The sequence below is a fragment of the Perna viridis genome, chromosome 2 (assembly GCF_037379345.1).
Source record: "Perna viridis isolate PV_CMFRI_1.1 ecotype Kerala chromosome 2, ASM3737934v1, whole genome shotgun sequence".
Lineage (NCBI taxonomy): Eukaryota > Metazoa > Mollusca > Bivalvia > Mytilida > Mytilidae > Perna > Perna viridis.
Genome location: NC_142446.1, coordinates 20,028,387 through 20,041,823, shown reverse-complemented (window position 1 = coordinate 20,041,823; position 13,437 = coordinate 20,028,387). Strand labels below are relative to the sequence as shown.

Sequence of the window (13,437 nt, the reverse complement as noted above, 5' to 3'; positions counted from 1 at the left end):
ATTTAATTTTCGTTAATTATTTTTTTTCGCGAACGCGAATTGATGCGAAACGTTTGTCTTGTTTGTAGATATAAAAGAAGAAAACGTATTATTTGTTCACCTGTATTTTCACACTTGGCCTTTCATTTTTTTTTCTAGAATTTTTAATTTTTCTTTTTATGTGTTGGGGGTAAAATGGAGATATTTATTTAACTGTTTTGTTCTTTGTATAAAGTAGTACTTATATTTTGTTTGGTCAAACGAAGTCATTTATATGAAACTTTTATAAATTATCAAGAATGAAAATGGGGCGAAAAGAAACCAAAAACATCAAACAATTTTAATTTTGCCGCAAAAGGAAAATCTAAGCGACTAAATTGATCAGATATGTTAGGTACATCATTATTTTAATTATGAATGACTAAAATATGAGTTCTACATTGTCAGTATGCTGTGAATGAGAATTCTGTTTGACACTCAGACCAGTTTTCTAGGGGTAAGGGAAATGTCTTTAACATTTTTTGAAAATTCTTTTTTGAAAATTAGTTTTTCGTGGTTTATTTATGTAGAAAAGTAAATTATCTATCGAATGATACCAAATTTGAGACATTTTAGTGGAGTAATAACTTGTAGAGTCGAATCTATTTGACTTTTGTCCGAAAAATCGAAAATTCCATTTTTCGCATTTTTTGATAAATTCAGACAACGAAAATCGCCAAAATTCATCAAAAGAACCCCAGAAATATAAATTGTGATAATACTAAACAGAAAATAGCAAAAGCCATTTTTACAGAAGCATTAATACTCTAAGGGTTTATTCATGACCAACATGGCAGCGAGGGAACTCACTGCTACGTATGTTTCAACTAAATGATAGACATTTGAAAAAAAATATAAAAACCTTGGGTCTCCATAATGGTTGTTTTTAAAACAAATATAAAATACTTCGCGTTATTACGCGATTTCAAGTACATGTATTGCGTTGTTACGCGTAAAGTACGCGTTTTTTCGCGAAAGAGTCGCGTTATTACGCGTAAGTTTCGCGTTATAACGCTATTTTTTTTATTTTATTCTACCAAAATGATCTTAATGGGATTCCGTAAATTAATACAATATCTATTAATGCTCACATTAATTAATGGTATTATATGACACCGTTTACTATATTCTATTCCAGTTCTACTCCAGCTCTTTTAATTAGTGAGTTAATATTTGTAAAGTCATATCATCCGTTTTGTGTACTAACATCTGTCAATACTTTACAGTTTTACTTATTGCATGCGATACCAGTTATAAAACAAGTACTTTATTTCGTCCAAATAACCGAAGCAGCAATATGCAAATGAAGACCACACATAGAAAAGGAAAATTCATCCACCAATGATAACAAAAGTTGATTGTCAGTCAATTATTTAAAAAAAAAAAATCACCTTGACGATGACACGAAGACGACGCACGCTAAGATTCGGTTGTTAATCTAAAACTTACATTTATTTGTACGAGCAATAACTATTTTAAAGATTTGACATCCAACTATGACCCAGAGGATGTTCCTACACTCCTGTACATCTATTAATTTATCTGCTAGAGGAGCATGACAAGGAGATAGCTTTTTTTATATATATATAAAAAGGACAGCTCCAGGAGGTTTCTCCACCATGAAAAAAAACAACAATAAAAAAATGGTCTTATATTAAGTGTAAGAAAACATATTTTGTGAGAGTTATATCACTGAAGAAAAATTGCCCGCTAATTACAGAAGATAAACAAATCTGATGAATTGGATAGCCAATTTGAATCCGTCTTCTCAACACCAAGTAATATTTCAGAATCTGAATTCGATGGTCAAAACTACATGACAGATGAACCAACTTATTTTGTAATGGATGATATGAAAATTACAGTCCCAGGCATATCCAAGCTCTTACAGAGTCTAAACCCAACAGCACGAACCACTAAGAACCATGTGCTCTGGAAGGGTAAGATGTTCGTGTTTTTTTAAGACATCAGCCGTTCTTCTAGTTGAAGGACAAGTATGTTGGAAAAAAGCAGAGACTCTCTGACAGGTCTCTGATCATATTAAAGAAATGGTGTGTAATCAATGAGATTATTCACATAAATATGAATGCTTCTAGGATAAGACAGTTCAGCACCGAAATTGTCCGAGTTAGACAACATTCAAAACATGGTCAGATCAGGTGTCTATAATCCAGACTCGACGTCAACTTCGTAAAACAATCGGATTTCAGTGTTTAAATACTCCTAGCTTTCAAAGAACAAACTGCACTATCTTCTGTTAAGTTCAAAGACATTTTGTATTCAATGACAATGAGCGACATTGTTTTATTTCAAAATGTAATATAAAGCATAGTTAAACCTGTGCAATTTTAGTTGTTGATAGATTATTTACATGTAACTTATAACACCAGGAGTTATAAAAGTTCAAAGCAAATATCCCTAAATTCTTTATATCCAGTTCCTTATCATTATTTAGTCAGGTTCACCACCGAATTTTTTTTTCTCCGGTTTGAGTTTATCATTCGTTGAATTCTTGACAAAGCCTGCTTCTAGGGAATTTGGCATTAGCCTATTCGAGCCCGGAATCTCATCTCCCATCAATCTACTTTACCTAATCAATTATAATTCCAAAACGAATTGATGGGCAATCATATTTACTCAAACTGTAAAATACAATGGGTATGTCTTAGGAGTTAGAAATTACAGTGCTAGTTTGCTGCACCACGAAAATTGCCAATAAGTGATCGTTTCTCTAGAGTATGAGTAACCAAGAGAACCAAGATTCAAACGGTAAGCAATAAAGTATAATCCGGGATAAAAACAATACAGGTAAAATAGACAAACACAACAATGAACGTGAAATAAATAAAATTACATATACAAAGAAACAAAATATAATGAGCTACCCGGACGTCACTAAAAACTGCGAACTTGGAGCCAGAAGAACCGGTAGGGTAAGCGTACTCTGTTTTTCTAGAAACACATGTCGTGTTGTTCTTCAAAAATAACGTCAGGGGTAGATGGAAAGGGTAAGGAAAACTATGAAACGTGAACAAATCCATTCTCGTGATGCAGATGGATACACTATAACGATCCATGAGCTCATGAAGACGACCATTAAACTTTTGTTGTGATGATTTTACTCTTGTAGCAACATAACCCGACGCTAGACGCCTAATTTTTGTAAGTCGAGCACGGTACAAAAATACCAAGAAGTTATGGCAAGCTCTGGTATAACGTACGAGTTGTGATATGAACACTGTATGCGCTGGTTCTGAAAGGATATTGCAACATATAAAAAGGAAGTTGACAATAAGGATGAAAATTCATCGTAGTAATTAATTTCGAAAAAGGCTTGGTGGTACATTTTGCAGAACCAGCTATGAAGCGTTGTTTGTATGTACTCCAATACATGGAGGGAACATCACATCATCGTCTTTTGTAGAGAGACCAAATGAGGATAGAACGGGTTTATGGTTTTCAACAACTAGTATTTCTTTTTTGGAAAGTGTGGTAGCAGTATAGGTCCTATAACCACTATAATTTTCTATATCTACGTACGAAAATAAATATTGGAGTAATGCGTCTTTGAGACTAAACAATTTTATTTTGGCCTTTGTTTGTTAATACAACATTCGGCATGGTAATGTATAGCTAAATCATGATATATGAAAACTGATGTTGCACTGACAGTTATAGGCTTACTTAGAACTCCCATACGTTTCAAGATTGCAATGCATGCTCACTGCAACTGCTTTCTTTTTGTTTTCATCCGTCATTAACCATTAACAGTGGTTTCTTGTCTCTCGATTTTAGAGATCTCCTGTACTCTCTATTGCACAAACAGCTTGGTCACAACTTCTCTCGTCTTCTCCATCCCGCTGTTCTCATATTAATAAAAGTTGCCGTTGATGCTTGGATTCTGTCTTTCAAATACAAGTTTGCAGTTGTCTTGGGTGAAACCGGGGTTTGGATTCAATGAATTTAAGCACATCTTCACATTTTTTCTTTTAATTCAGACAGTATCTATAGCTATTATCAACCTCGTCTTGATGACACGCTGCTAACACCGCCCATTGGAAACATCTCTTATCATCATTTCTCACATTAGAACAGTGGTTTTGTTTTGCGGGCTGCGGGTGGTCTATGGACTATTTGAATTTACTTGTATTTACATTGATTTCTAGTTGTTCGGTGTGCACGAATGTCCATTCACTACCCTCGCGCATGAATAGCTTCTCCGTTATAAAGGAAATGCAATCTAAAATTGAAGATATATTGAAAAGGGGCAGTTGTGGTGGTGAATCTGAATTAAGTATAGTGTAACTATCCGGTTTCGGGGTTTGTTTTTACCAAACTTCGGTTACTTTATCCTTTGACATCCTACTATGTCCCTCAGGCACTCATCCTTAGCCCTTTTATCAAATCCGTTCATTGTCTCTTCCTCCCTATTTATATACATAGCACTTAAGTGACATTCTTTCATATTGCAAAGAGAAAATTTGCTCAACGTATTCTTTTAATATCAAAAAACTAAAATTCCCATTACATTTCTATAAAACATTTTCCTCCAATTACCTCCCCATGAAAAAAAATTCCTGCCAGTTATCCGCCATTGAAAGTAGCTCTTTGAAATGGATGTTTGCAATTTCATTGTAGTCTCTTCTTGAACTTTATATATCGATTTTTAAGTAATATTAATATAATGTAAAGAACTCAAGTGAGCAAATTTGAAACAAGGTTTAGATATGATTTTCAAACTAATAATTCCATATGTAAACACTTGAAGATATAAATCCTAATGGCCGTGTTATTGTTTTTGTGATTTAGAGGTTAATGTTTTTCATGAGATTGTTTTCATGTCTATATATGTAGAAAATACATCTAATTCAAGAGTTACTTGTTTAAATTCTCGTCTGTATCTGTAATGAGTCTTGAGAGAGCGCTGCTGATAATCTATACAGTTTAATTACCATCTGGGTTCTTTGGCGACCCATACAGTACAAAGTCAAGATCCACGAGCAATCTATACAGTACATCGACTCTGTTCCATGACGATCAATATATCATTTGCCAATCCAAACAATAGATCGTCTGGGTTCATTGACAAATCGTACAGTATATCGTTTCGGTTCCTTGACGATGCATGTAGTACTATTCATACACTAAATTGCAAGGGTTCTATGGCGATACAAACGTAATACCCATCCGTCTGAGTTTTTTGACGATCCATTCACTATTTTGTTTGCGTTGCTTGATGAGTAATATAGTAAATTGTTAAATTACAAGGTTCTAATGCGATCCAAACAGTATACAGTCTGAGTTCTTTGACGATCCATACACTATTTTGTTTGCGTTGCTTGAAGATCTATACAATATTTTGTTGGCGTTGCCTGACGATCTATAAATTGTCAGGATTTCTTGGTCCTCTTTGTCGACCATCTTACATATAACTCATTCATTATCATTAATTTGTACGATTTTTGTAAATCACGTACAGAAAACGATGGGTCTCTGTGTACGATTGTAGTCAATCACGTACAGAAAACGATGGGTCTGTGTAACTGGTAGTTATATGATTATCGAACAGTTCTTTGGAGTTTTTGCTGTGTTATTACCCGCACGAACAACGAAACTCACCATTTCGGAGCACATGACTTTGTTATGTTTTCGTACGCGTTTTTGTCTATCGATTTACCCTCCTTATATCCAAAATTTTCATCGGCATTTCGGTCTTTTTTATTTACCTTTCTTGCAAGGTCTTTTCAAGGTCAGGAAAATTTTTCAGACTAACTAATTTTTTCGGGTTCAAATTAACAAATTCTCCTAGCTAATTTAGAAGTGTATCAAATTACAAAGGTGGTGTTAAATTGAATTATCCACAACACTGGTGTAATTAATCAGAACGTTTTACTTGAACCGTGATATATTGTCTTACTCGTGATTTCAATTAACGACTTTCAATTGCCAACTAATTCTAATTTTCGTTTTTGTCACTATTGTTCCTATTATAAACCTATCAAGCAGTGACATTTAAAGCCCTGTGTATCTGATTTTCCATTCCGACACATTATTACACAGACATGCAAACCGATTTGGTATTAAGTCGGTGTTTGGAAGCCCGTCAAACACGTAAAATACAAATCATGGTAAAGTTTAAAGGTATGATTAATATGTATATATATTTTATCAGTCACATTTACCAAGCGCTGTTAGTATAAAGATATTCTGACGTGTTGGTTGACCATTTAAAATGATTCAAAAGAAACGGTGATAGCTTATGAAACTTTCAAGTGAATGGTATCTTAGCTTTTGTCGCACCACTGAAGTACTTTAAATACATCTATAATGGATTTCACCATGCTTTACGACCTTTTGAGGCTAAAGGTAATTATTTTAACATAAACACCGCCTATAGTGTGTATTGGGTATAGCTAATCCGATCACAAATATACCTGAATATATCCATGAATATTTAAACATCAACAATGTACAGATTTCATATGCAAGTGATTAATTTGAATGGCAACTTGATGCGTGACATAACAAAATACGGAGACAACTTCGATTCGCCAACATTCAGTCATTACAAGGTGGAGTAGACTTGAACAAGGTAAGTTAATGAGAAACTCGACATTTTTAAAACGATATTTACTTGCCTAATTTATCATTATTGCAAGCATAAATTGTTTAACGGCTATCTTAATAAGAAAAAAATGATAGAATGATGGGGGATTATGACCTCCTGGTACTCATTTCAGGGAGGGTCAAAATATTTTCCCCAAACAGTGTGGCTGACAGTTTCCCCTTTTCATAAATATGAGAGTCAGGTATTTCGTTTTTCTTTAAAATTATATAGTTTTGATCGCGTCGATCGCTAAATAATATCACTACGTACTTTAATCGTACGTTTTTTTTTCTCATTCTGCTTTATTATAACTTGACATACAATTTATGCAGTCCACTTGTGTTGAAATATTGCTGCTCGGACGTTAAACCCCAACAAACAAAACAAAACACTTGTGTTGTAATATACCGGAAAAAAGTAACCGTAAAGGAAGGGGAGATTTAGCGCGCAATAAAACCTGATTTAACCCACATTTCCTTCGAAAATGTCTGTACCAAGTTAGCCCTTTCGGTGGTTAACGATTCCTCTGTGTTTACCTTGAAGTGATTTTCAGAAGAAAATAATGCTTAATATTTCAATTTTAGTTGATAGCCTTCAAAATCTTACTGTGCGATTCGTTCCGGTCAGGCTCGCGTGTGGGTATACATGTTTATGCATTGCAAATATAATAATAATAATAATAATAATAATAATAATAATAATAATAATAAGCCAACGATTTTGATTCATTTGAATTGAAATTGTTCTTTATTTACCAATAGTTGCACAATATGAATGTTGGTTCACTAGAACGAAAACGAACAATGAATTCACATGAATACGAATGTAATTTAACACATCATCACACTCTCTAATTTTCAGTTAAGTTTATGAATCAGTAAATTTTTAACCTATTTATCTATTTCAGGCCAGTGTTGAAATGCTTAAGTTGAATGTGGAATATACATATGTACCATAATGAGAACGAATCATAATTTTGGGAATATCAGCAACACGGTATTCATGGAAACTGTACCTAAGATTTCGAAACCCAGAATCTTGAAGCAAAATGATGGAATTACGACCAAACCTAAAGCAAGAGACACTTGTCTGGTTAGCCGTGGTAGAAGATATAGTGTTGATATTGTATCTTCTAAACCAATTATCAATCACGTGAGGAGCAGCAAAAATTCAATTTCAAACCGTCGGTTTTCTTTGGGAACAAACAAAACGGACTCAGACGTGACTGGTACATCTGAGGATAAACAATCGGAAGTAAGGTCTATACTCAAATCGGGATTTAATACGACTCGGTCAATCTCAGTTCATTCGTCGGGAACCGAATCTACCGTATCCGAAGATACTAAAGGTGACGTAAAGTGTTCATACAGACTTCCAAAAACAAAAGAACCGTCAAAGCTACGAAAATGTGTGTCTTTTAAAGAAGAAGACTTAACCGAAAGTATTTCAAGGAGGAGATACTCTTCTCCAGCCCTAGACATGTCCACAAATTATTTGATTTCAACATAGATCATGATATTTTATGTCATGATTTATCTTATTATTTTTATAGAGAAGTACAATTCATATATTATACTTTGCTGATCTTCGAAGATAATTTGGCTATACTTAAAACGCTCAGCACACTTGCCAGATTAAAACACAGGGTAAACACTTGTCATAGATCTCTTTTAACATTTTTTGTTAAGTTTATGCTTTGCGTCAGAATCTGTTATTTATTCATTAGATATCTGCTTCTTTAGTTTTATGACTATATCATGCACAAAATGTCGAATGTCAGTTTTTACACCGGCAAATATTTATTGTACTTAACGTTTAATGTGAATTATTTTTGTCTGTGGATATTTGAACCGTGTACTGTATGTCAGGAATGGTATACAACTCTGGATATACAGTAATTATGTCATTGTAATTTGTTATTTCATAATGATCGATTAAAGTGCTATTGAGAAAAGTAGTATTTCTTAACGTCTAACCAATATAATACGGAACTAATTAAAGGACGGTTCATTGCTCTTGTTTTGAATTAAATCAACAATTCATTTATCGTCTCCTAACGTAAACTAGTAGGTCAAGTTAGGTTTATCCATCACAGTAAACCCGGCTGGTTACAAGCACAGCACTCTTCTAAAGCTATATATATATATATTCTTACACAAGAAGGCACTAGTGTGTCGATTTCCAAAACCTCTATTTTTTATTCCGCATCTGTTTATTTTTCTGTATATCTACCCGCTAAGTAGATTTATGGGGTTTCTATACCTTTTCAAATGGCACGTGTGGTAATTATGTGGTATCAGTGCTAAAAACCATTCTCAGGATTTTACTATGAGTCAAAATATTTTTTCGAAGTGTTTACACCCAACCAAAAAAAAAATTAATGATAATAAAAGTTGTTTCCGTACCTTAGATCCAGTGGTCCTTTTAACAAAAATTCGTAAGTTATGACGTCATAGTAAATAAAAGTATTGTGACGTCATAACTTACGACTAATTTTACTCTTACGATTTTTTTGTGAAAAGGGCCACTGGATTCGTGGAATGTAATCTAATATATAACCAAATGTTGGTTTAGTACAGACTGGCGTAGACTCACTTAATTTAGTTCGACCGGTCTTTTTGGACCAATGATGACAGAACAAATCGCTCTTAGGTTATTGTTTTGTGGCTGGTATCTTTTTTTTTATAATCATTGGTTGCAGTTTATACCTTCTTTCCTTCCGTTACAGAGAAGTGTGCCCATCTTTATAGGGTCTGATTTCACCCTTAACTTTGCGATCATTGGTTACCAATTTGTGGTTTGATGTTGTGTCATTTGAATTTTATCGACTATGGCTATTGGTATTACTTTATTTTTCGAAAACTGGAGTTTCTTAGCCGTTGGTGGATATATGACTGCAAATAAATAATTTGTTGTTTCCCTTTGAGTAATGCAAATTATTTTGTACAAAGGAATTTTTGGCGTTGTTTTAATATGTACAGTCTACCCTGTGAAGCACCCCACGCATCATCACACTCAGAACTGTGATGTCAATGACATTATTGCAGAGCAATCAACTTGCTGAATGGGTAGACAACAGTTGCTAAGCCTATATATAGGCTTTTGGCAGAATACGGGAGTATGAAAAGCCTAGTTATAGACTCTTTGGCATAGTAAGAGTTAAAATGACGAGCCAAATCTTGATATTTGAAGTTTTTGTATTTGTACCTTTAATATTGGAAATTAAGTTACAAGTCATGTTTAAAATTTTTGGATCAGTTTAAACTCAATAACCTGGTTTTGGCCAGTTTACATTTTTTATAAGTGTAAACTGCCGCAAACCATGTTACTTCGTATAACCTATTGAAAAAATAAGAAACGTTCCTTCAATAATAAAGTTCACACTAAATTGTATTAGTTGAAATTGCCTTTATCGGAATTTCCTTTGTATATAAATAAAAACAATGTGGGGAAATACCTGTAAGATTACAAGCCAAATGTATATGGATAATAAAAGCAGGACTTTGTCTTCCAAGGTCAAGTAGGACTAACACTCAATGTTAATTTTTTCCCGCCAAATTTTGTTGAGACCGACAGTTTGGTCCCAATAAAGTTTGTCGAAATGTGATGAAACTAAATAGCTGTTGTCTGTTTCATACTAATAGTATACTGTACGAGACGACACATTGAGATAATTGCCAGTAGTGTAGGTAAGAATTAAACGTGGGTTGATGTATTATTTACTTTTAAGGAAACACTATTCTGTCGCAGATTCTTTAATAAAGGAAAAGAATTTGATTAAATCAATTGCAATCCCATTAACTGACGTCTATTCACAGTTTTGCCTGACTTTCATGCCACTTACTTCTGTTAGTTATACTGGAGTACTTAAATTAGAATTGAAGATCTATATCTTTAATCCTATTAAGCTGGATTCTAATTATACCGAAAACGAGTGTAAAAACTTCCCAATATTTACCATGTACAATACCCAGGTTGCACGGCAAGGTGAAATAATTATATCATGAAAGCTAAAGCGATTATAAGATTTAAGTACAACGATGGATTATTGGACATGACGTGTAATAGCATGATAAGAACTCAACAGTTACGGTAATGCATAGAAGAGTGTTTGAACACACGAACGATCTCGGTTGTAGAAGAATTGAACAGCAATTGTTTAATAGTGTTACTTCTTGTGTATTTTGAAAGAATGTGTTAGATATCTATTTTCAAACGGGTCCATGAATTGTTTGAACTTTTTATCAACGACATAATATTTACTTCCAGCTAATTTATTCATAGTTTTTATAAGCAACACTCTGTATTATAAACACATTTAAGAAATATATATATATATATATATATTTAGATCACAACAAATATCCAAACTTATCTGTCCATCGAATCGGAACATTGACTACACCCATCAATGTCATCTACATGTAACAACAAAGATAGAATTCAATAGTCTCATTATAAATTGAATTCAAGCAATTGCACAACAACCGTTAGATATATTTTCCCAGTTCATAAATCACAGCTATACAGGAAAGGATTGTTGTCATGATCAACAAGTGACGGCATCGGATATTAGAAAGAAATAGTTAATTGTTAAGTGTCATTTACCGTCGATCTTTAGCTTGGTGATATTGTAGATTTCAGTCATTCGCAACGGCAGCCTGAATACAAAGGTCATATCATGAGCACTGGGGCATGGTAATGTTTTTGTCACTTCATCTTTTTATCAAAAGCAAGAACAACAAATGAAAAGCTTTTAAGCACTATAAATTTTAATCATCGGAATTATTAACATTTTTTTTGTGAACAAAATCTGGCTTTTTATTTAGTTAAAACACCCTGAGAAAACACCACAAGTTGCTTTTCAAAAATATATATTGAAAATAAGCCGATGAGTAAACTTGTGTGTATGTTTAGTACCTTCATTTTCTGAAAACTGTTACAATTAGTAACAAAACAGTCTGAGAATATCTTGAACAATATAACATTTTTTCCCCTGATATTCACCATAGTTTGTATTTGAAATATCTAGTATACAGAAATCCGTTAGGGTCAGTGGTAATATTTTGGACCATATGGGCAGCCATTCGGGGAAAAATGAACAAAATTTTAGAAACAGACGTTAAAACAGACATAAAAGTTGTAAACAGACGTTTTAAAAAACCACAAACAGACATCTAAAGCGAAAACAGACAAAAACAGACGTTAAATTCTTAAACAGATATCAAATTAAATTTTATAAACAGAGTTCGATAACACGCAAAACGCAGGAGATTTTTTTTCAAAGAAGGCGAGAAAGAAATAACCGAAGTAGATCAAGTAGGTAGACCTAGGGTAAGGGACACAACTCTTACAAATCATTCTAACGTTTGTATTCAGAAATCTCACGTAAGCATCAAAGTAACTTGGACTGATTTCATTCTCTTTCAAATGAAAGCTTGATAGGCTTTGGTGAAATTGAATATGATACAAATATATCACTGATTTCAAGAGTTATGACACTTTCCATAGGTCTACCTTCTTAAATTAAGGAACGATACCAGTTGAGAAGGTACAATGACAAGAGACAGCAACATATGTAGCATTGTCAGCAGATATACAGTTGTAAAATAAATGTTTTATCATGAATTCAGAAAAAATCATCGAAGCAAAGCCCATATTTGGACCATCTTATAACCAGCTTTTGAAAAAAAATGAGATTATTTCAAATTTGAGCAAAAAAATATTTTTACTCAGCTACGAACAGTAAAAAAAATGTTATTCAATACTTCCTCCATTAATTCACAATGTAGATTTTCAATTTTAACTACGGCTAGCTGTAGCTGAAGAAAATATTTTCGGGCTTGCGCGATAAAAAAAAAAACTCATTAAAATCCCAGGTCCCTCGCCATCATTTTTGCGCATTATGACGTATAATATGAAACACGCATATATTAACTCGTATTTAAAGAACTTGTACATGTCTTTAAACTTTGAACTTCGCGATTCAAGACACGCCAGATTTAATTCTCATTTCAAAACTATTTGTTTTCCATTATATGATTTAACATATTTTATTGCTAAAATTCAGCACATGATAGGACAGCATTTATCACAACTTACAGAGGTCCTCTTCGAAAATTACATACAGTTTACATACACCAACAAAAATATGTACATATATACAATCGGATAGCAATATAGCACTCAAAAAATAATGAATAGCGTCTTCATTTACCCACCTACAAGCATAAGGGTCATTTACGAAATTAACTCGATCGATGGCGAAGTCTTGTGTGAATTATGTTAAAAAAACGATTTCTAACAGAGTTTTGGATATAAATCAATAACATTTGCTTTGAGGGCACTTATAAAAGATGTTGAAGTCAAAGGAGTCCTATAACCGAAGTTTCTTCGTAAACTTTATTCGTCATTACCTCTAAAAAATTCTCAATCATATAGATATGTGTAAAGTAAACCTTTCTCCTTCGTCTTCTTGAATGTTAAGGTTCCAAACCATGTTCAAAGCATAAGTAGTCTATACCAGAAAATTTAGGTAATGCTGTAACTATTCTAGCTGCTTCCTGATGTATCTGTTTAATTTTATTGAAATTTTGTATATTACACCCATCCCTTAATTCACAAGTATATTCAAGTAACGGAACTATATAAGTACAGTACATCTTTTTTCAGGTTTTGCCCTTTTAATGTAAACTTGAATTTTCTTTAAACAAATATTTGTACGGACGCATTTCCTACTACATTTTGTACATGAGTTGACCATTTACAATTAGAACTACACAATTGAAATGTTAAAAATTAACATTTGTTGG

The 13,437-nt window shown here is 33.2% G+C and overlaps 1 long non-coding RNA gene across 1 annotated transcript; it reads left to right on the top strand.

The window, feature by feature from the left end:
- The first annotated feature begins 6,165 nt into the window (after nt 1-6,165).
- Nucleotides 6,166-7,685, top strand: LOC148623980 (uncharacterized). The gene is made up of 2 exons (XR_015919588.1): nt 6,166-6,610; nt 7,533-7,685. It is a non-coding gene; the product is annotated as an uncharacterized LOC148623980 (long non-coding RNA).
- The last annotated feature ends 5,752 nt before the right edge of the window (nt 7,686-13,437 follow it).